The sequence below is a fragment of the Erythrolamprus reginae genome, chromosome 1 (genome assembly GCF_031021105.1).
Source record: "Erythrolamprus reginae isolate rEryReg1 chromosome 1, rEryReg1.hap1, whole genome shotgun sequence".
Taxonomy (NCBI): Eukaryota; Metazoa; Chordata; class Lepidosauria; order Squamata; family Dipsadidae; genus Erythrolamprus; species Erythrolamprus reginae.
In genome coordinates, this window is record NC_091950.1 from 359,587,914 (window position 1) to 359,610,399 (window position 22,486).

General features: G+C 42.5%; 1 pseudogene; it reads left to right on the forward strand.

Moving 5' to 3' along the window:
- The window catches only part of LOC139153902 (calpain-8-like), a 57,406-nt pseudogene that overhangs the window by 12,003 nt on the left and 22,917 nt on the right, over positions 1-22,486 (forward strand).

A 22,486-nucleotide genomic window follows, 5' to 3' on the forward strand; every position in this document is an offset into this window, starting at 1 on the left:
ATTGTGTGTATGTTGAATATGAATCAGTAATATGAAGCTGCCAAAAAGACAAAAGTAATTTAAAATGGCATTAGCCAAAGAACAGTTTTTAAATCATGACAATTAAAAGTTCTACTCTACTCTGCAGATTAATCCCACTTCAATAAATGTAGTCAGTTTGGATTACCATATTTTTTTTAAAAAAGGATTGAGATAAAATATGAATTTACAAAAAGGCAATAAAAATAATAAAGGCATATTTTAGACGAGGCTCAGGAATCGTGCAGAAGATTTCACTTGATATCCTAAATGGCTGCTTCCAATCATGGATTATTGGTCTCTCTTCAAAGCATTTGCAAAAAGAAGACTACATTTCCTGAAAAGAAAAATATGTTAAATATGTTCACATTTTTAACCCGATAGACAAGCCTAGGAACAAGAAAATAGTGATTAATTATTTTAGCATTCTCATATCAGTCAGCAACATCAGACATGCGAAATGAAAAGGAAAGGAAAGGCCCTTCTGCATTCTACCAGATGTGTGATTGATCTCTGATTCATGAGGTTATCACAAAGAATTAAATATCATCATGCTTTTAATTAAATATCTCTGTTCTGATCACATATGCTTTCCTCATCATTCCTTTCACCCATTTCCTCCCTTGATGACTGTATGACTGTAACTTGTTGCTTATATCCTAAGATTTTTATTAATATTGCTTCTTCATTGCTTATTTGACCCCTATGACAATCATTAAGTGTTGTACCACATGATTCTTGACAAATGTATATTTTATTTTATGTACGCTGAGAGCATATGCACCAAGACAAATTCCTTGTGTGTCCAATCACACTTGGCCAATAAAAATTCTATTCTATTCTATTCTATTATGAGTGTTTCTGGGCCACTTGAACATATCCAGAAAAACATAACATTCTAAATACCTTATTTGTATATTCAATGTTGCTAGGTTGACTTTCTGCCCATTAGAACTAATCTCTATTAAGAAAGGATTACTTTAGGGGATGTGCTTTAAAGCACTAATACACATCCCCAATTCATATCTTACTATGTGCTCTCCTTGTTTCATTACAGTGCCCTGGAATGGAAGTACAGTATATTAATCCTAAGCAAAGGAATACTCTGCATAGGCAAGCAAATGACGGAGAATTTTGGTGAGAAATACCTGTTTTTAGCAGTCAATAGATGAGCATGCTTTAAAATATATGTAATGATGAGAAGAAATGGAACTAAAATGGTGTTAAATATTCCATCTACATTGGCATCTTCCATTTTAAAATTGCTATTACAGTAATAAACATGGGAAAGCCTGATAGTTATCAAGCCTACAGTGAAAGGAAGATACAATTCTTTTCTGCCACACTACATTGCTGATTAAAGTCATACTCCATGTAATGGCTTTTATTAGCTTCAGGAGAAAATGCACAATGATATCAAGAGATATATCAAGTTAATAACTGTCCTAGTAGTGGAATATGGGAAAAAATTAACAGTCTCCCTCATGTATCACTATCCAGACAAAAAAAGGGAGCTCTCCACTCATGCTTGGTAGTGAACAACTTTAAAATGAAACATCCTGTTCTTCTTGTTGAGAGCCCCCAATTAAATCCAAAAAGAGAAATTCAAACATATACATTTGTAAAGGAACTAAAGTTGTTTTATCGAAAGGAAAATACTTCCAAACACACTGTTAGTCAGTTAAAGTGCTCTCCCACAAGTCAACAGCCTTGAACACTGTGAGGAACACAAAACAAAAACAGAGCAGAGAAAAGTCAGCTGTGAAGATGTCACAGCTACCCCCCTTTCAGAGTCCTTGAGTCAAAACTTAACTGAGTTCGTCCAAGAGTCCGGGAAAAACTTTGAAACAGGTCAAAAGAGTCCTTGTGAAATCCTGATGTAAAACGCAGTTCTCACTATCATCAAACGGATAAACTTCCACGCCCAGAGGCAGCAACCCTGGCTATTTAACAGCAGCCCCATTAGCCTAATTACCCTGGCCAAAGGTGATCTCCCTTATTTCCTGTAATATTTACGCAGTTGTTCTTTCCTTGACATCACCCTGCATCTGCGCACATCTATGAATGTCCTACCTTCAGAATCTAATGATGATAACTAAGATGATTCACTAACGGGGCAATTATCTAATGGGCTGCCTGTCCTCACCTCCTCCGTCGACCCCACTTCACTTTCAGAATCCTCCCTAGAGGCTTCACTGTCAGAAGCAGCCGGCAGCAAAAAGGGCTTCTGACAATGGGAGGATTTGCTCACATCAACCCCCACAGTCCTTGGAGCAGGAACTGGCCCAGAGCCAACCACAACACATCCAATAATGAGTAGTACCTTTTGGAACACATTAAATTATAGGTGTTTCCAAGTTTCGACAGGCAGCAGAGCAATGAGAAAGTTCTGTGCCAGTTACTTTTCATAGCTGGCAGGCTGCTTTCACCAGAGCAGGCCATAAATTCTACGGGCCTGCCAGTCAGTGTAATATACACCATTTCAGCTCCATTCAGTTATGCTTCTTGATTACTGCTTCACTGTGGCGAATAGTTAGTCCATGTGCTCTTTAGCAATACTATGAAGAGAAAGGTGGATTTGAACAATCCATGCTCAGAGAAGCCCAACAATTTGGAGTCTAAAAAATCACATGGGAAGCAGATTCCAGTTGTGGAAGCTGATATATGTTGGTGAAGAGGCTGATATACTGTATATTGGTGCTAAGGATAGTCAGATGACCAGATTTATGCAGAGGGATAATTGGGAATCCATGTGGTGAGCATGATGCCTACAGGTTTCCAAGCTTTATTTCTCTTCTATCTGCTGTTTATGTATAGTCATAAGAATTGTCAGAGTAGCAATATTTTAGACCAGCAACTTCCAGAGCCTCGATGTCTTGCAGTACTGCAAGTTACTTCTGCTGATGCTTGGCTGCCAACAGTTGGCAAATCAAATCTCAATAGGCTCAAGGTTGACTCAGCCTTTCATCCTTCCAAGGTCGGTAAAATGACCCAGATTGTTGGGAGCAATATGCTTATTCTCTGTAAACCACTTAGAGAGGGCTGTAAAGCACTTTGAAGCGGTATATAAGTCTAAATGCTATTGCTACTATTGCTATATCTTAAATCCCATCAATCACTGTATTAAATAACATATGACTCACTACAACAGAAAGAAAAGTCCATATGTTCTGGGAAAAATGCATACGTTATTATATTTATTATTTACAGGAAGACTTATTAAAACTTAACATTTCAGTAACTTTCCTGTGTTATCTAGACCAAGGTCCCCAAACTGCTAGTCCATGATTTGGTATCGGGCTGCAGCCGAGTTGGAACTAGATTAGTTTAGATTAGATTAGATTTATTGGATTTATATGCCGCCCTTCTCCGTAGACTCGGGGCGGCTCACAACAATGGTAAAAAACAATACATAGTAACAAATCTAATATTTAGCAATCTAAATTACAGTTTTAGGTTAAAAAATCCAAAAGAAACCCCAATATATAAAAAACAAGCACACAGTCGAATCACACATAGAAACTACATGGGCAAGGGGGAGATGTTTCAATTCCCCCATGCCTGATGGCAGAGGTGGGTTTTAAGGAGTTTCCGAAAGGCAAGGAGGGTGGGGGCAGTCCTAATCTCTGGGGGGAGCTGGTGGTGCTTGTGCCAGCTACTTACAGAGAACCATTCCCCCTCCACCACCACTCAGCCACCTCCACTGTCAGTGGGGACCCCTGATCTCACTACTTCTGAATCCCAATTTGGTATATAAATCACCAGTTGAGGACCGCAGTTTTAAAGTCACAATGCCTTCTCTTATGCTTTTCTCGTGGCAGGAAGTATTTCTCAGATTATAAAAAGCAGTTTACACCTCTTGAGATCTGCAACTTGTCTCCGGATCCTCTAATCTGCAATCAAGCATGTAAATAGGGCATGAAAGTATTCCATGAACCTGGCAAAGTGGTTCTACAGCTGGTGGCTCCCCACATTATCCAGGTATACAATAACCAATTTTGTATTACAGAAATCAATGTGGATTGTATTGTGATCTCTGTAGGGAGATCACTATGGTAATTTAAATGAATGAGGTTTTGCTTTGATAGATGTACCATAGTACAAGGGATAAGAACATTGGTTTCAAGGAAAGCTAATTCTCTACTTTTGCCTTGGAAAATCCCCATCCATAAATAGCTATTACAGAGTTACTGCTTTCCTGAAATGAATGCAAGTTGTTTTTATTCCAGGGGGAAATTGTTGGTTTTTCTGACCCAGCTTTATAACTTTGCCAAGTTATAATTCTTTGTGGTCCAGTTAAGAGCAGATAGTTTGACATGCAAAGGGGAAGAGGCAGACAATATGGTTGCTGAGGTTCGCAAGAAATAGGGTTACAAATAGAAACATAGAAACATAGAAGACTGACGGCAGAAAAAGACCTCATGGTCCATCTAGTCTGCCCTTATACTATTTCCTGTATTTTATCTTACAATGGATATATGTTTATCCCAGGCATGTTTAAATTCAGTTACTGTGGATTTACCAACCACGTCTGCTGGAAGTTTGTTCCAAGGATCTACTACTCTTTCAGTAAAATAATATTTTCTCATGTTGCCTTTGATCTTTCCCCCAACCAACTTCAGATTGTGTCCCCTTGTTCTTGTGTTCACTTTCCTATTAAAAACACTTCCCTCCTGAACCTTATTTAACCCTTTAACATATTTAAATGTTTCGATCATGTCCCCCCTTTTCCTTCTGTCCTCCAGACTATACAGATTGAGTTCATTAAGTCTTTCCTGATACATTTTATGCTTAAGACCTTCCACCATTCTTGTAGCCCGTCTTTGGACCAGTGCAATTTTGTCAATATCTTTTTGTAGGTGAGGTCTCCAGAACTGAACACAGTACTCCAAATGTGGTCTCACCAGCGCTCTATATAAGGGGATCACAATCTCCCTCTTCCTGCTTGTTATACCTCTAGCTATGCAGCCAAGCATCCTACTTGCTTTTCCTACCGCCCGACCACACTGCTCACCCATTTTGAGACTGTCAGAAATCACTACCCCTAAATCCTTCTCTTCTGAAGTTTTTGCTAACACAGAACTGCCAATGCAATACTCAGATTGAGGATTCCTTTTCCCCAAGTGCATTATTTTACATTTGGAAACATTAAACTGCAGTTTCCATTACTTTGACCATTTATCTAATAAAGCTAAATCATTTACCATATTACAGACCCCTCCAGGAATATCAACCCTATTGCACACTTTAGAGTCATCGGCAAATAGGCAAACCTTCCCTACCAAACCTTCCCCTATGTCACTCATAAACATATTAAAAAGAATAGGACCCAGAACAGACCCTTGGGCACACCGCTTGTAACCTGTCTCTGCTCAGAATACTTGCCATTAACAATAACTCTCTGATGTCTATGCTTCAGCCAGCTTGAAATCCACTGAACTATCCAGGGATTAAGTCCAATCTTCACTAATTTATCTATCAGCTCTTTATGTGGAACTGTGTCAAAGGCTTTGCTGAAGTCCAGATAGGCAATATCCATGGCACCACCTTGATCCAACACCTTTGTGACGTAGTCAAAGAAATCAATGAGATTAGTCTGACATGATTTGCCTTCAGTAAAGCCATGCTGATTTGGGTCCAATAAGTTACTGTTTTTTAGGTGCTGATTTATCCTCTTTTTGAGTAGAGTCTCCATCATTTTAACTATAACTGATGTCAAGCTAACTGGCCTGTAGTTACTAGCTTCTTCTCTACTGCCCTTCTTGTGGATAGGCACAACACTGGCCATTCTCCAATCCTCAGAAACATCTCCTGTTAACAGGGATTGGTTAAACAAATCAGTCAGGGGGGTAGCAATGACAGATCTGAGTTCTTTAAGAACTCTGGGGTGGATGCCATCTGGACCCATTGCCTTATTTATCTTTAATCATTCAAGTTCTTCTAAGACATCGGCTTCTAAGATCACTAGAGCTGAATCCATACAGCTGGAAGCAATGCTATATCCCCCTATAGTATTATTTAAATAGACTGATGACTCTATTTTCTTTGAGTCCCACAAGCAAGGGGGAGAGTGTGAATTGTTGCTAAGCAAATAAGGGTCTTCAACATCTCTGAAATTTACTGGATTTGGCTGAGCTGATGAGCTGCCCAACGTTCTCTGATCATTATGAGAATAAAGGAGTGTGCAAAGGTTAAGTCAGTAATTCCTTTAACTTGGAACTACATGTGGTGACACAGAGAATAATGTACTGAATCCTGCTGCCTAAATCTTTAGAAGGTTTATATATCTGCCCAGTACTTTATTGGCTTGAAAAAAACAGCCTGCAGTCATGGTTCATGCAGCTTTTGTGTCATTGAAAAGAAAAATCTTTGGGGCGGTATGGTAATAAACAATGGTAGCAATAGCACTTATTTATTTATTTATTTAATTTGACTTCTATGCCACCCAATCCCAAAGGACTCAAGGCTGCTCACAACTTAGGCTTATATACCGCTTTATAGTGCTTTACAGCCCTCTCTAAGCTGTTTACAGAGTCAGCATATTGCTCCCAATAATTTGGCTCCTCATTTTACCCACCTTGGAAGGATGGAAGCAGTAATGGGCTCCTACGGGAACGGTCAGGAACGCAAAATTTGGAGCTCCACCCCAGAACACCCAATTTGCACTGAAAGATGTTGAAACAAAATGCATAAGCCACACCCATAGTGTGGTAGTAAATTTTTTGGTAGCCCATCACTGGATGGAAGGCTGAGTCAATCTGAGCTTGGTGGAATTTGAAGTGCCAAATTGCAGGCAGCCGGCAGTCAGCAGAAATAACCTGCGGTATTCCACTCTAACCATTACACCACTGAGCCTCATGATGTACAATAACTACCAAGAGCTCATATTGCAACCTAAATTTTGGCAGTGATTATTAGCTAATATAAAAGATTCACAAAATATATGTATCCTGACTCACTCTTGATTACGCAGGGATTTTATCCAGCCCGGCTTTTAGGAACCTCCATACGGTTCGTGTGTACTATTTTTATTGCTTTCCATATTTGTTCTCATCTAGCAAAGTGTTTTAAGTTTTATTTTTATGCCAGGCATTCAGTTTTTGATATAATTATAATTGCAGTCAAAAATTACCAATCCATAATATGTAACATCATAGCTGCATATTTCAACCATCTAGCAAAACAGTTTCATTTTTATTTATCTAATGCTAAATTAATCTCTAAATCATTTGCTGTTTGGGACTCTAGCTCAAATATATAATTAAAATGAATTGCAACATGGTGTGTTAATTAAACATTTAAAATGATTTAAAATGGATTATAAAAATATGATGTCAGTTGTAAAGAACCAATCCTTGGTTAAGTCTGCTACTATAAATAAATAATTTTAGAAAGCTTTATGGCTTTCATCATGGTATAATGATCAAATCTTTCAACCTCAAATATTTGTATATTTGCTAGAGTTTGTAAACTATTCAATGTAATTTTATTTATTTTATTTATTCATTTTGTCAACCATGTATTAGATAATATATATAAGCAGGGGTGGGCAGCAGGCAGGACGGAGTGGAACGCAGTTCCACCAATGAAAATGAAGATGTGTGCGCAGCTCCAGCTGATCGGCAGTTGTCACTTCCTGGATTACTGGTCTCAGCTCACCTCATATTTTTTTCTCTGCTGCTGCTTCTGCATCAGCGCTCCTTGCTTTTTCCCTCTTTCCTCCTTCCTGGCCTCGGCCAAGCTTCCCCCTCTCCTGCCCGACTCCCCTCCAGCCTCCCGCAGCCCCCTCCCACCTGAGGTGGAAGCGGAGCTGGCAGCATTTATGCTTCTGGCAACACCCATTCGCCTAGCTGCCCAGTTTGAGGCGGGGGGGGGCGACCCAGGAAGGAGAGGATGGGAAACGCAAAGCAAATTTTCACCCCCAGCGAGCGACACTGGAAAGGTTGTGAGTCGAGGACTTAACAGCTCACTTGAATGATGATGATTGTTCAAGCCACTCCCACCTGGTCACATGGCCGGCAAGCCACTCCTACCCAGTCATATGACCATTAAGCCACACCCACAAAATAAGCCACACCCAAAGTGTGGCAGTAGAAATTTTGGCTGCCCATTACTGTATAAACATAATTGGAATACATGAAATGAATAAAAATAAAAGCGAACATTAGGACAAGGACAGTAGGCATGCTAATGTGCTTATGCATGCCCCTTTACAGACACTTTGTGGTATGTTATTAATTAAGACATTAAGACACAATACATTAAGACATTATGGCATTTGGAAAAGAGAAATCAATGGTAGAAAAACATGTCCAAAAATTTAATAATGATGTTTCCATCTACAGGCAATAATTTTTTTTGACACATTGGCTGTGTTTATATAATATATTGGGCTGACATGGAGTTATCTAATTTATGGTTTGTTAAGTGAACCAGCTGGCATGATTATGGTCCATTGTGTAGTGCAAACCCAGATAACTGGATTAATTTATTAAGCCATGTTTGTATACGGTCACTTAGATACAACAGCAAGTCAGAGGCTTTGCTAAAGCCCAAAGTAACTTTCTCACTGCATTATTGAGAGAATGAGCCAGCACTGGCCCTAGCTTCTAGGCAACAAATTGGGGGGTTAGATGTTTTGCCTTCTCCTTCAACCTTCCACCATCCACCAAGTCCTAGATGATTTCCTTTTTGATTGGATCCAGTAAAGAAGGCATCAGCGGCAATGGGTGGCCAGGCATATCATTTTCACTGGGATGTGTTGTGGTTCCGTCTGAGGCCCCTCCGGGAACGGCTGACCTTCTGTCGGTTTCCAGCTCAGAGGGAGAGGCTGAGGAACAGGAGGTGCAGACAGACGAGGAGGAATCCCAGGCTGAAGAAGAGGGAGGACAGCCAGAGTCCCACCAGGGGGAGCTCTCCTCAGCAAGCAGCCTGGATTCCTTAGAGGAAAGTGCACAAGCCATAATTGATCTGCGACAACGGAGAGCTAATCAGAGACGGAGTCAATTGGCTAAATACTTTCAGCATTAAAGTGGCAGCAGCTGGGTTTGGGTGTGGTGCTCTTGGGAAAGGCTAAAAGGCAGACCCACCCTTCCTGGCTTGTGGAGTTTTATCTTTGAGAGTCGTGGGACCTGACTGTGAACTTTGGCGTCTTGGAATCCTGGTTTGTGCCTTTGCCTATTGAAACCTTGGAGGGGTGTGCCAGCAAGAAGCTTGCTGTATTGTCTGGACATCAGGACCCTGCTGTACTGTATTATATCCTGTCTGTTGGGAAGAACAGGTTTTCCTCTGTGCTTATTTTTTCCAGTTATAAACTACTTTTGGCTTTTACCAGAGTGTCTGGCTGTTTTTTCCAGTTGGTGTTGAGGTCTGGGGGAACCCAGACAGAACAGTATAAAACTCCACCAACCACCAGACACCTTGTGCTCATTTTGGAGGGGTGGTTTGGTTGTTTTTTTTCTTGCCCTCTGCTGCTGGTTCCTTGTTGGACATCTTTTGCTTGTTGGCTTCCTGTTTTTGCCTGCCACCATGGATGTTTCTGCAGCTGACATGCAGGCTGTCTTTGCAGAGTTGCGAGGGGACATTGCTCAGTTGACCCAGACAGTCCTGTTATTACAACGCCAAGTGGAGGTTTTGTCCCAGGCGGCCCCACCCCAGGCGGCACCTGTGGTACCTCCTTCAGCACCTTTGCCCAGAAGGAAATGTTTTGTGGCGATGCCGGAAAAGTTCTGGGGGGACCGGCGGCTGTTTTCTGCGTTCCAGAGCCAGGTGCAGCATTTTATCAACGCTCAGATGATGCACTTCCCAGGGGATGACCACAAGGTGGCGTTTCTGTGTAGTTTGTTGGCTGGCCCTGCAGCGTCGTGGGTGGCACCTTACCTGGCCCGGGATGACCCACTACTCCAGAACTACAACGCTTTCTGTGACCTGCTGCGTCACCAATTTGCGGACCCGGTGCAGGAGCAGACGGCCACGCGGGCGCTGAAGCAATTACGCCAGGGTTCGCGCCCCCTGGCAGACTATATGGCTGACTTTCGGTCTCTGGCCGGGCAAGTCCAGTGGAATGAGGCTGCCCTGATCGAGGCCTTTCAGGATGGACTATCAGACACGATGTTGGACGAACTGGTGCATGAGGTGATGCCCGGCACGTTGGACGCTTTGGAGCGGCATTGCTTGGCAATAGAGGCCAGGCTGTTGGCCAGGGAAGTCCGTCGAGCGGGACGGTCCAACCCCCGTGCGTCAGGCGTCCTGCCGACACCTGTTCCGCGGCGGGGGTTGTCGACCGTAAGCACCCCGGCTCCGGTCCCTGCGCCCCGACGTTTTTCACCAGCGCTGCCTCCACGCCTGATGGATCGTGTTGCTGCCGGGGAGCCGATGGACGTGAGTTACGCCCGACCCCGACAGACCCCGGAGGAACGAGGGCGTCGGCGGGCAGCTGGGTTGTGCTTCTATTGTGGGGCCCCGGGACATTTTGCTGTCGTTTGTCCCCACAAGAGGCGGAGCACGGTGGCTGCCGTCGTTCCCGTACCCTACAGTTCTCCCGTGCTTCCCATGGCGTCCCCTGTGCAGTTACAGGAGACAACCCCTTGTGTCCCCGTCCCTGCCTTGAACTCTCCGATGGCGGGGCCTTCGTCTGGATGTCCTCCGTCGCCGGAACGATCGGGAAACGAGGGGGGCCCGGCTTGGTGGCAACACTAGGTCGGGCGGGGATCCCACTTTCTTCTGACTCCACGACTCCCGAATTCGGACCGTTTCGACACCTGACGCTTGCGGTGACTCTGCATATCGCGCAACGGACTCGGACTTATCCCGCGTTGGCCCTCGTGGATTCGGGGGCGACAACGAACTTCTTGGACGAAGCCTTTGCCCAACGTCATTCCTTGCCCCTTTGTCCTGTTACCCCGCCATTAACTGTGGAGACTATCGATGGGCGGGTTTTGCTGGCTGGTCCCATCCGTTTCCAGACCCTGCCGGTGCGGATGTGCATCGGAACTCATGAGGAGGCCCTACAGTTTTATGTTACCAAGGGGCTTCATTTTCCCCTCGTGTTGGGGTTGTCATGGCTGCGTGCACATGACCCGCATGTGGTGTGGTCCCAAAACCTGGTCACATTCTCCAGTTTGCAGTGCGTGGACCATCACCGACATGTGTGCGCAGCCCACGGCCCAGTAGTTCCCGCGATCCAATTACCCCGTTGCCTCGAGGAATTCGCCGATGTGTTCAACGAGAAGGAGGCGGATCGGCTACCACCGCATCGGACGTATGACTGTGCCATCGACCTGCTCCCTGACGCCAAGCTCCCGGCTGGTCGTTTGTACTCCATGTCCGAGCCGGAGCTTGTGGCCCTCAAGGAGTTTGTGGAGAAGAATTTGGCCAAGGGATTTATTCGGCCATCCAAGTCCCCTTTGTCTGCCCCTGTTTTGTTCGTGAAAAAGAAAACGGGCGATCTTCGCCTCTGCTGGGACTATCGCCGCCTTAACGCCATCACGGTGCGGAATAGGTACCCCTTGCCCTTGATCCCTGAACTCATGGACCGGTTGCGGACGGCAACGGTATTCACCAAAATCGATTTGCGCAGTGCATACAATTTGGTCCGGATGCGGGCCGGGGATGAGTGGAAGACAGCGTTTGGCACGCGTTACGGCCACTTTGAATATACAGTGATGCCATTTGGCCTCACCAACGCCCCGGCCGTGTTTCAACATCTGATGAACGACGTGTTCCGGGACATGTTGGACCATTTTGTGGTGATTTACCTTGATGACATTTTAGTGTATTCCCCGAACCATGCCTTGCATTTGAACCATTTGCGCCGGGTCCTGCTCCGGTTGCGGGAGCAGCATTTGTATGCCAAGCTGGAGAAGTGCCAATTCTTCCAGACTACCGTCGAATTCCTTGGGCACATTTTGTCTCCAGGTGGCATTTCCATGGACCCGGGCAAAGTGGCCGCACTTCAGTCTTGGCAACCTCCACGACGGGTGAAAGACGTACAACGTCTTTTGGGGTTTGCGAACTACTATCGGGCTTTTGTTCCGGGGTATGCCACGTTAACCACGCCCTTGACTCGGTTGTTACAAAAACAAGTCCCGTTTGGTTGGGGGGAGGCGGAACAGCGGGCTTTTGATGCCCTGAAAGCGGCGTTCATGGCGGAACCGCTTCTGCGCCATCCTGATCCCGCTCGGCCGTTTGTGTTAGAAACAGACGCTTCAGATGTAGCGGTTGGCGCAGTGCTCCTCCAAGCCCATCGTCCCGGTGACATGTTGTTTCCGTGTGCCTACTTCTCCCGGAAATTGTCTCCCTCGGAAAGGAATTATACTATTTGGGAGAAGGAACTCTTAGCGGTGAAGGCTGCCTTTGAGCATTGGCGGCATTACCTGGAGGGGGCCCGTCATCAAATCGAGGTACGGACGGATCACCGGAACCTTGAGTATTTGCAGACGGCTCGGAAGTTAAACCAGAGACAGATCCGCTGGTCCTTCTTTTTCGCGCGGTTCAATTTCCGCATCAGGTACACTCCCAGTGCCCAGAACCCTCGAGCAGATGCCTTGTCGCGCAAGCCGGAATACACGCACCCGAGGGAGCCGGCTCCTCTGCAGACAGTTTTACCCCCTGCAGCTTTGGCTGCCACTCAGGACCCAGTGGACTTGCGTCGCCGTTTACGGGAGGCGCAGCGGGAGGATGGGTTTGTAGCGCAGAGAGTGCGGGAGTTAACACCCAATTCCCCCTGGACGTTTCAAGACGGTCTGCTTCGGTACTGGGGGCAGCTGTATGTTCCCGCCGGGCCAGTGAGAGGGTTGATTATGACCCAGTGTCATGACTGTCCAGTGGCGGGGCATTTTGGCCTGTTCAAAACATTGGAGCTGGTCTCTCGGACATTCTGGTGGCCACGCATCCAAGATGATGTGCGTTCCTATGTGGCCACCTGTGTCCGGTGTCGTACGGCCAAGGGGGTGACTGGAGCCCCACCGGGATTACTGCAACCTTTGCCCACGCCTGAGAGACCCTGGGGTGCCGTGTCCATTGACTTTGTAACTCATTTGCCTTCCTCTGCTCGCTTCACGGTAGTCATGGTGGTGATGGACATGCTCACCAAGATGGTCCATTTTGTACCTTGCACTAGGGTGCCCACTGCCCAACTCACGGCTCAAATGTTTATCAGCCACGTGTTTAGGTTACATGGGCTCCCGGATCGAGTGGTCTCTGATAGGGGAACACAATTCACAGCCCGGTTTTGGCGGGAATTGATGTCGGCCCTGAATGTGTCCGTGTGCCTCGCATCGACGCAGCACCCCCAGACCGATGGAAGCACAGAAAAAGTTATAGGGATACTGGAGCAATACCTGAGGTGTGTCGTGGCGGATCGCCAGACTGATTGGTCCCGGTTCCTCCCTGTAGCGGAGTTCGCTTTTAACAACTCCCGCCACTCATCGACCCGGCTCACGCCCTTTTTCGCAAATTATGGTTTCCACCCTCGCTTCTTTCCCTTGACCCTCCTAGATTCCCCGGTGCCTGCTGCTGAGGACTTTCTCTCGGAGCTGCAGGCGGTCCATGAAATGGTGAAGAGGTACCTGAATAAAGCCAAGGAGGACTACAAGAGGGTGACTGATCGCTCCAGACGGGATGTGCCCCCCTTGGTGGTGGGGGATCAGGTGTGGCTGTCCACGAAATACGTAGCCTCTGAATTACCCCGACACAAATTAGATCCCCGGTTCCTGGGTCCTTTTCCCGTTGAGCGGGTGATCAATCCGGTGGCCTATCGGCTCACCCTGCCGGCCAACTTGCGGGTTCACCCTGTGTTTCACCGTTCACTGTTAGTCCCTGTTCCTCCCGATTGTCCGCTCCGTCCCAATGTTCCCGTGTTTCCTGCCCCGTGTGTTCGTGACCACCTCCCTGAAGCTATGGTACATGACATTGTGGATTCCCGTTGGGTGGACGGTTGCTTCCAGTACAAGGTGCAATGGGTGGAGGGGGACCCTGATGATTGCTCCTGGGTGGAAGCGGCGTTGTTGGACGCTCCCGACCTTATTCGGGATTTTCACGCCCAGTTCCCTCAGAGACCGCGTCCTCTCCGCTGGCAGGTGGGGAGGGGCCTTCCGCGGGGGGATGGTGTTGTGGTTCCGTCTGAGGCCCCTCCGGGAACGGCTGACCTTCTGTCGGTTTCCAGCTCAGAGGGAGAGGCTGAGGAACAGGAGGTGCAGACAGACGAGGAGGAATCCCAGGTTGAAGAAGAGGGAGGACAGCCAGAGTCCCACCAGGGGGAGCTCTCCTCAGCAAGCAGCCTGGATTCCTTAGAGGAAAGTGCACAAGCCATAATTGATCTGCGACAACGGAGAGCTAATCAGAGACGGAGTCAATTGGCTAAATACTTTCAGCATTAAAGTGGCAGCAGCTGGGTTTGGGTGTGGTGCTCTTGGGAAAGGCTAAAAGGCAGACCCACCCTTCCTGGCTTGTGGAGTTTTATCTTTGAGAGTCGTGGGACCTGACTGTGAACTTTGGCGTCTTGGAATCCTGGTTTGTGCCTTTGCCTATTGAAACCTTGGGGGTGTGTGCCAGCAAGAAGCTTGCTGTATTGTCTGGACATCAGGACCCTGCTGTACTGTATTATATCCTGTCTGTTGGGAAGAACAGGTTTTCCTCTGTGCTTATTTTTTCCAGTTATAAACTACTTTTGGCTTTTACCAGAGTGTCTGGCTGTTTTTTCCAGTTGGTGTTGAGGTCTGGGGGAACCCAGACAGAACAGGATGTGGCTGTGGGTTCTTGAGGAAAGGCCACTGTTGTGTATGTAAATATGAAATGAATATGTAAATAGGAAAGGTTGAACAACGTTTAACATTTGCATAATGGGCTTTGATTGGCTGCGTTGAAAAAGAGGGGGCAAATAAACGGCTGTTAAAGCCGCGCCTCCACCAAGGAAAGAAAGTATAAATAGAGCAGTCGACGCTCGCCGTTCACTTTGTTCGCGCTCAGTAGTTTTTGACAGTTGCAGATAGAGACGTTACAACCCAGCCTTAAATAAAGCAGTCTTTTGGTTGCAACGAACCTGTCTCCGAGTGAATACTTAACAGCCACATGCAGAGATGTCTCCCCAAATCTTTTCTAAAGTTTCATCGATACTGCCAACTTTTTGCCTTGGTGAAATGGGTAGCATAGAAAATTAATAAATAAAATAAAAGCTCTTTGATGATTTTACAAATGAATTTCATAAAGACCCTGATAGAATCATGTGCGATTTCAAGCATGACTTGGGGCAGGCAGATATCTAAGCAGAATCTTTATTTACAAATCTAGTTCTCTATATTTCATCCAACTCTGTCAAGTTCTTCATATTCTTGGACAGAAGTGGGCAAACACAGACAAGATCATTTGTTCAAAATCACGCTGACAGGACAAATGCAGCCATTATCATTACCTCTTTCAAAGGGTGAAAGTGCAAAATGGCAGCATTTTACCTGGAGACATTGATGCAATACAATCAGACTTCAGATATAGGTAGGATAATACTCAATCTGACCTCATGAAATAAATAAATGTGTCATGCATACAGCAACCACTGGAGCCCTATCACCATAGAGAAACCTTCTCTGCATATACAGTATGTGTCATCTCTTACAATATTGGACACTTTGCTAATATCTGGGTATCAAATGATAACAATATTCTAGATCCCTGATTAATCTTGTGCATTTCTATTTAATGTGGAGCCACAACAACATATGGGCCTGGACTTAACTTCCATTTCATCTATTTCTCTATATATTCTATATATATTCCAGCCACATCTGAGCATTAGGCCCTCCAGAGTTTGCCAATAATAGTCTTTTGTGGATAACTAACTGGCTGAGGTTAATAACCATAGCTGTTTTCAGTTGCTTATTGCTCCCTTAGGAAATATCTCTCTGTAGTTCAATTGGGTTTTGCTTATTGCAATAAATAAATAGCAGAGGATGTGGCAGAGGTGGGAGAAAGAAACATTAACTGTATAAATATGATGGTAAGGCCAAGCTGGAAATCACAATTAGGTTCACACCTAAAAGCTATTCCTGGAATTCTTAGCACTAGATAAATTCCTTCTTTTCATTTCCCAAATCTGACAATTTTATTTGTATTTATATTTTGGTCTCTTTAGCAGCAACCCACAGTTTAAAATCAATTGGAGGAGCCAGATGATGACCAGGAACCAAGGGCATGTGAGCCTTGTTGCAAGATGATAGTGATTTTGATACAGTGATGGGCTATGCAGTAATCCAGCTGTGGAGGAATCCTGAGATGCCATAGGATTTGAGTTTTAGGAGTAGTTTGTTGTGGGCCACTGAGTCGAAGGCTTTGCAAAAGTCAATATAAATTGCATCAATGGATTTTCCTTGATCTAGGTGGGTAGTCCAAATGTTTTTCAGTGAAGTAGTTGTATGTTGCAGGATAATTTCTTTCTGAATCCAAATTGTTTGTTAGAGAGTAGGTTATTAGATTCTAAGTAAAGGGTGATTGATTGATTGATTTATAATTGATTCCACGATTTTACATGAGACGCATGGTTCGCCATCACTGTTCTAGGATATGGGTACTTTTGTCCACAGAGCAATACTGTACAGGATTCTGGCCAACATGCCAATTAGAGTGGCTTGGGAAGGCAATAGTACTAGGTCTAGACTGCTGGTGTGTAGACTAGAACATTCTTGCTCATTTTCACAAAGGAAAGTTTTCCCCCACTATCATTCAAAATAGAATTTAAAAAAAAAGTTTGGGGGGAAAAGGAGGTACAGGATTCAATTTCTCAGATACTCAAAATTGTCCCCTAGATGTATTGATTTTCAGTTCTGATAGTCCATGTTACGGTATGCTTTGGGAGATTATAGAAATTGAAATCCAACAGGAGGGGTAACACCATTTTTGGAAATCTGAATCCTGAAAAACAGCTACTCCTTGCCAGAAGTGAATATTTTAATCATCTTCTTAAATGTTGATGCTTCTAGACTGACAATTGACTGAGTAATATATGAGTAATATATGAGGACAAGTCATATTTCTTGGGAAAATATGAAATATGGTAAGGCTGTTCAGGTGCATATCCAACAGTGCAGAAAGTACAATATAAAGTTTGGCAGGCAACTATTTCCCTAACTTTTCTCTCTTAAGCATATTTATTTTAGATTAAGCGGTGGAGATGAAAAAAAGAAACTTATATGCTCTAGAAGCAAAAATCAAAACTTTGCTTTATACCAATTGTGCACTTGCTCTGTATACTGAAACATGCCACAAAATCATGGTAGCCATATTCTGTATTATGATTGTGGCAAAAAAAATGCAATGCATAAATTAGCATTTAATGTTATCTTTAATTTATTAATTCAGTACTATCTTCAGGAATGGAAGAACGGACAGCAAAATGATAAAAGTACCTTACACTTAACCCAAAATCATCCTAGCAGTAGATAATAGAAAATACCTTGTTTTTAAACAAATTTCATCTGGTTTGCTTGGCTTATGAGTCGTTCTTTAGAAAACAAGCTTACATAGTAACTTTTAAACATTGTTTTCATTATTTTATTCAATGTGAGGAAACTATTTTGTTTTATAATTCATGCATATTGTTGGAATAGACTTATATTATGAGTTAGACAAAAACTCATAATCCATAAAGTCAGAGATTGGGTGAGTATTTAAGTCAAGGGAAAGTCTCAGAAAAATCAACTTTGAAAAAGGCCTTTTTTGACACTTTCACAAGAGAAAGTATTTATGCAGTCTGAAAATCATCTCACGTTATTTATAAATTTGCAGTTTGTTCCCATTCATCATTCTTTAAGAAGAAAATGATTGGATGATTGTAAAGAAAATGGTATTGAAACAAGCATTGCAGAATATTACTATATGCTGTTACAGCTGGCCAAAACAACACAGCCAAATACCAAACTATATATATTTGATTTTGGTATTGTTACTACTACTACTACTAGTAGTAGTAGTAGTAGTAATAGTAGTATTAATTATAATCGTTTTCTTTTCTAAAATGAGCACAGAATGAGCAAGATAATAGATGTATAGAACTAGGATATAACAACCAAAAGCCTGAGAGAAAAACACATATACCAACCAATAACACTTTCGACTGAAAGAAAAATAGCACTCAAAATCCTAAGTAGACATATACAGTATGTAGATATGTTTTTATTTGTAGCCTAAATCTTGTAAATATGGTAGTTATCTTAGCATTACTAAAATCTCGATAACTGCTAGATGGCTTCAGTCAGACACAGAAAGCATATCAATACTCCAGTGTTTATACGCTGTAGATTTCAATGGCTCAGGTTTAGTCCTCCTACCATCTAGACTTTTTCCAAGAAGTTTTCTATTAGATTTATTTATTTTATTTATTTATTTATTTCGTCCAATACACAATGAAGCTTTTAGTGGCTGTATATCTATATACCCATAGTAAAATACATGATGAAGGTTATAGAGGAGATACTCATAGTAAAATATATCTAAGAAAGAATAGAAAAGAAGATAAAGTAATAGAACATATCAATGAAAGAATAGAAGAGATATAGGAATAGAAGGAAGGTATAGGAGATATAGGAGAGCAATAGGACAGGGGACGGAAGGCACTCTAGTGCACTTGTACTCGCCCCTTACTGACCTCTTAGGAATCTGGATAGGTCAACCATAGATAATCTAAGGGTAAAGTGTTGGGGGTTTGGGGATGACACTATGGAGTCCGGTAATGAATTCCATGCTTCGACAACTCGGTTACTGAAGTTATATTTTTTACAGTCAAGTTTGGAGCGGTTAATATTAAGTTTAAATCTGTTGTGTGCTCTTGTGTTGTTGTGGTTGAAGCTGAAGTAGTCGCCGACAGGCAGGACGTTGCAGCATATGATCTTGTGGGCAATACTTAGATCTTGTTTAAGGCGTCTTAGTTCTAGGCTTTCTAGGCCCAGGATTGAAAGTCTAGTCTCATAGGGTATTCTATTTCGAGTGGAGGAGTGAAGGGCTCTTCTGGTAAAGTATCTTTGGACATTTTCAAGGGTGATGTTAGCTATAGATTATGATTAGATTTAAATTACATGTTGAATTCAGTTTTCCAACCAAAAGGAAAAGGCATCATCAACCTGCAGCCATATTCAATTTTAGTCAATCATTGTCAGAAATCCAGAAAGATAAACATAGAAGAAGAAGCTCAAGGGCTGCCTAGTGTGCCAGTATAGTTAAGTAGGACAAGTTATATAATTAAATCCTAACATGATCACTTATGTATCTGCTTGAAAGGAATATTTTTCCTGCTCTCCATTTTGATTGTTGTACACAATTAATGTTTTCACTCTTACTGTTCTGTTTAGTTGGAAAATCAAGCTAATGCTAATCTAAGCAGAGAGTTCTTCTCAACAAATAAACCTGTAGTTCAATTTGTCCAAACTGACTTGTGTGAAGTATCAAGACACTTCCACCTGCCACGGGGAGAATATCCTGTTGTGCCATACACCTCTAAACCTTTCCAAGATGGACAGTTCTACCTTAGGATCTTCTCTGTGAAACAGATTAAAGCTCAGTATGTATCTTCTACCACCACACATCAAAAAGTGTCATGCCATTTCGCATGGAAGTTGTTTGATATACAGTATGTGCATTTGAACGGAATGCTTAATCTGTTGTCCCCCAGATATAACTGAATTCTATTTCCCATGAAGTCTAGCAAGTATGGCCAGCAGTCTGACTAGTGGGGTTTGTCATGTGAGTTATCTAGAAGAAGACCACAGGGTACCAATTCTATTAATATATGAATGTAAAAGGAATTTACAGGGAACTTAATGTTACTAAAGCATCCCTTTCTATCAGTCTTCATTATCTTTTCCCCATCTCTTCTATAAAGAATGGAGAAATGTGTCTTCACAGCTAGAACAGTTTGGGGTAGAGAAATGGTAAAAGAAACAGAATGAATCGCAAGGCAACCGGAGAGCAAGAACAAAAAGGCTGAGAACCAGAAGAGGAAATAGCAAAGGCACTCTGATCCATAAGAAAGGAGATGTAAATTGAATTGGAGAAGAAAAGCAAGGGTGGGGAGCTCTAAAGAGCACTTTGCCCTTTCTCCCTTGAATCAAGATAATGGTTTTAGTTTCCAACTTATTTAAAAATTAAGAAAAATATCACAATTCCCTTTATCTGAACTTATTCAGACTCTTCATTCTGACTATGAAAAAATATACAATTACTTGAGAAAAGTTATTTTTTAGGCTAGATAAGTCTACATTTGGTTGGAAATTATAGATAGCAAGTTAAGTTAAGTCTACATTTAGTTGGGTATTATTATTATTATTATTATTATTATTATTATTATTATTATTTATTAGACTTGTATGCTGCCCTTCTCCGAAGACTTGGGGCGGCAAGGAAGGCAAACAATGGCAGTGGAGCACACTAGTATTATTTATTTATTATTTATTTATTTTGTCAAACAAGTATAGTATTATAGTACATATTAACATAACATAACATAAGTAGAAGGTAGTAATAGAAAGGATAATAAGACAGTAGGACAGGGACAGTAGGCACAAAAGTGCACTTATGCACCCCCTTTACAGACCTCTTAGTAAAGAGGAGAGGTCGATTGTAGATAATGTAAGGTTGAAGATTTTGGGGTTGGGGGAAGCAACAACAGTCAGGTAATGAGTTCCAGGCGGTTCCTTAGACCTTCCCCCCAACTGATGAATGTTTAGTTTGACTGCTGAATGAATGATATTTATAGTTTTTAATTAGAATTTTAAGATTGTTTTTTTAAGGTATAATTGGATTGTTATTATTGTTTCCTGTTTTTTCTGTACATGCTGTGAGCCGCCCCAAGTCCTCGGAGAGGGGCGGCATATAAATCCAATAAAATCTAAAATCTAAATCTATTGCTAAAATCATATTTTCTGCAGTCTAGCTTGGAGCAATTTACATTCAGTTTGTATCTATTACGTGCTCTTGTGTTGTTGTTAAAGGTGAAGTAGTCACTGACAGGGAATACATTATGATGTATGATTTTATGAACAACAGTTAAATCAGTTCGGAGACGACGTAGTTGTAAATTTTCTAGACGTAGTATTTGAAGTCTGGAGGAGTAGGGTAATTTGTTACGTAAGTAGGAGTGAAGGACTCTTCTTGTGAAGTATTTCTGGACTCCTTCAATTGTATTAATCTCTGATATGCAGTGTGGATTCCATACAGGTGAGCTATATTGTAGAAGAATAGGTCTGACGAATGTTTTGTATGGTCTGGTTAATAAATCAGAGTTTCTAGAGAAGAAGCTACGTAAGATTAGGTTTACAATTCTTAATGCTTTTTTGGCAATGCTGTTACAGTGGGCTCTAGCACTCAGGTCACTGGAAATGAGTACTCCAAGGTCTTTGACTGAGTGAGGGTCCTCTGTGAATTCAGTTTTACCAGTTAGTATATATTTAGTATTTGGATTCTTTTTACCAATGTGTAGGACAGAGCATTTGTTGGTAGAGATTTGAAGTTGCCAGTTGTTAGACCATTCAGCTACATGGTCAAGGTCCTTTTGAAGGGTAGAAGTATTGTCATATTAAATAGTTTAACATCATCAGCAAAGATTTGGATTTGTTATTATGTATTGTTTTTACTTTATTGTGAGCCGCCCCGAGTTTGCGGAGAGGGGCGGCATATAAATCCAATAAATCTAATCTAATCTAATCTAATCTAAAGAGAACACAATTGCTTGTAATATTGTCACAGAGATCGTTTATGTAGAATATAAAGAGAGTAGGTCCTAAAACACTGCCTTGTGGGATGCCACTGATAACTGGAGCAGGAATAGATATGGCATTACCTATTTTGACCACTTGTTGTCTGTTGGTCAGGAATGCTGAAATCCAGTCATGCAGAGGTCCAGAGATGCCATGGGATTTTAGTTTCAGAAGAAGTTTGTCATGAACTACTGAGTCAAAGGCTTTGCAAAAGTCTATATAGATTGCATCTATTGATCTACCCGGATCAAGTTGGGTAGTCCATATATTTTTACAGTGTAAGAGTTGCAGATTACAGGATAATTTTTTCCTGAAAGCAAATTGTTTGTTGGAAAGTAGGTTATTGTTTTCAAGATGAAGTGTAATGGGTTGGTTTATGATGGATTTGCAAGTGACACAAGTCAGGGAGATTGGTCTGTAGTTTTTAACATTGCTTGGATTACCTTTTTTGAAGATAGGGATGACTGTGGCTAGAGACCAGAGTTTAGATAGGGAGCTAGTTGTAGAAGATATTTTGAAAATTATGCTTAGAATTGAGGAGAGCTTTTAAGTAGGAATGTTGCAATTCGATAATGGCTGTTATTTTTATTTTGTTCAAGATATTTATATCTATAGTTTTCAGGATGACTCACAAAAATAAAATGAACAAAATACAACAGCAAAAAATTAATTAAAACAATTGTAGCTTTGAAGAAAAATCCAATAGAGACTTTAAACCAAATAGACACTGT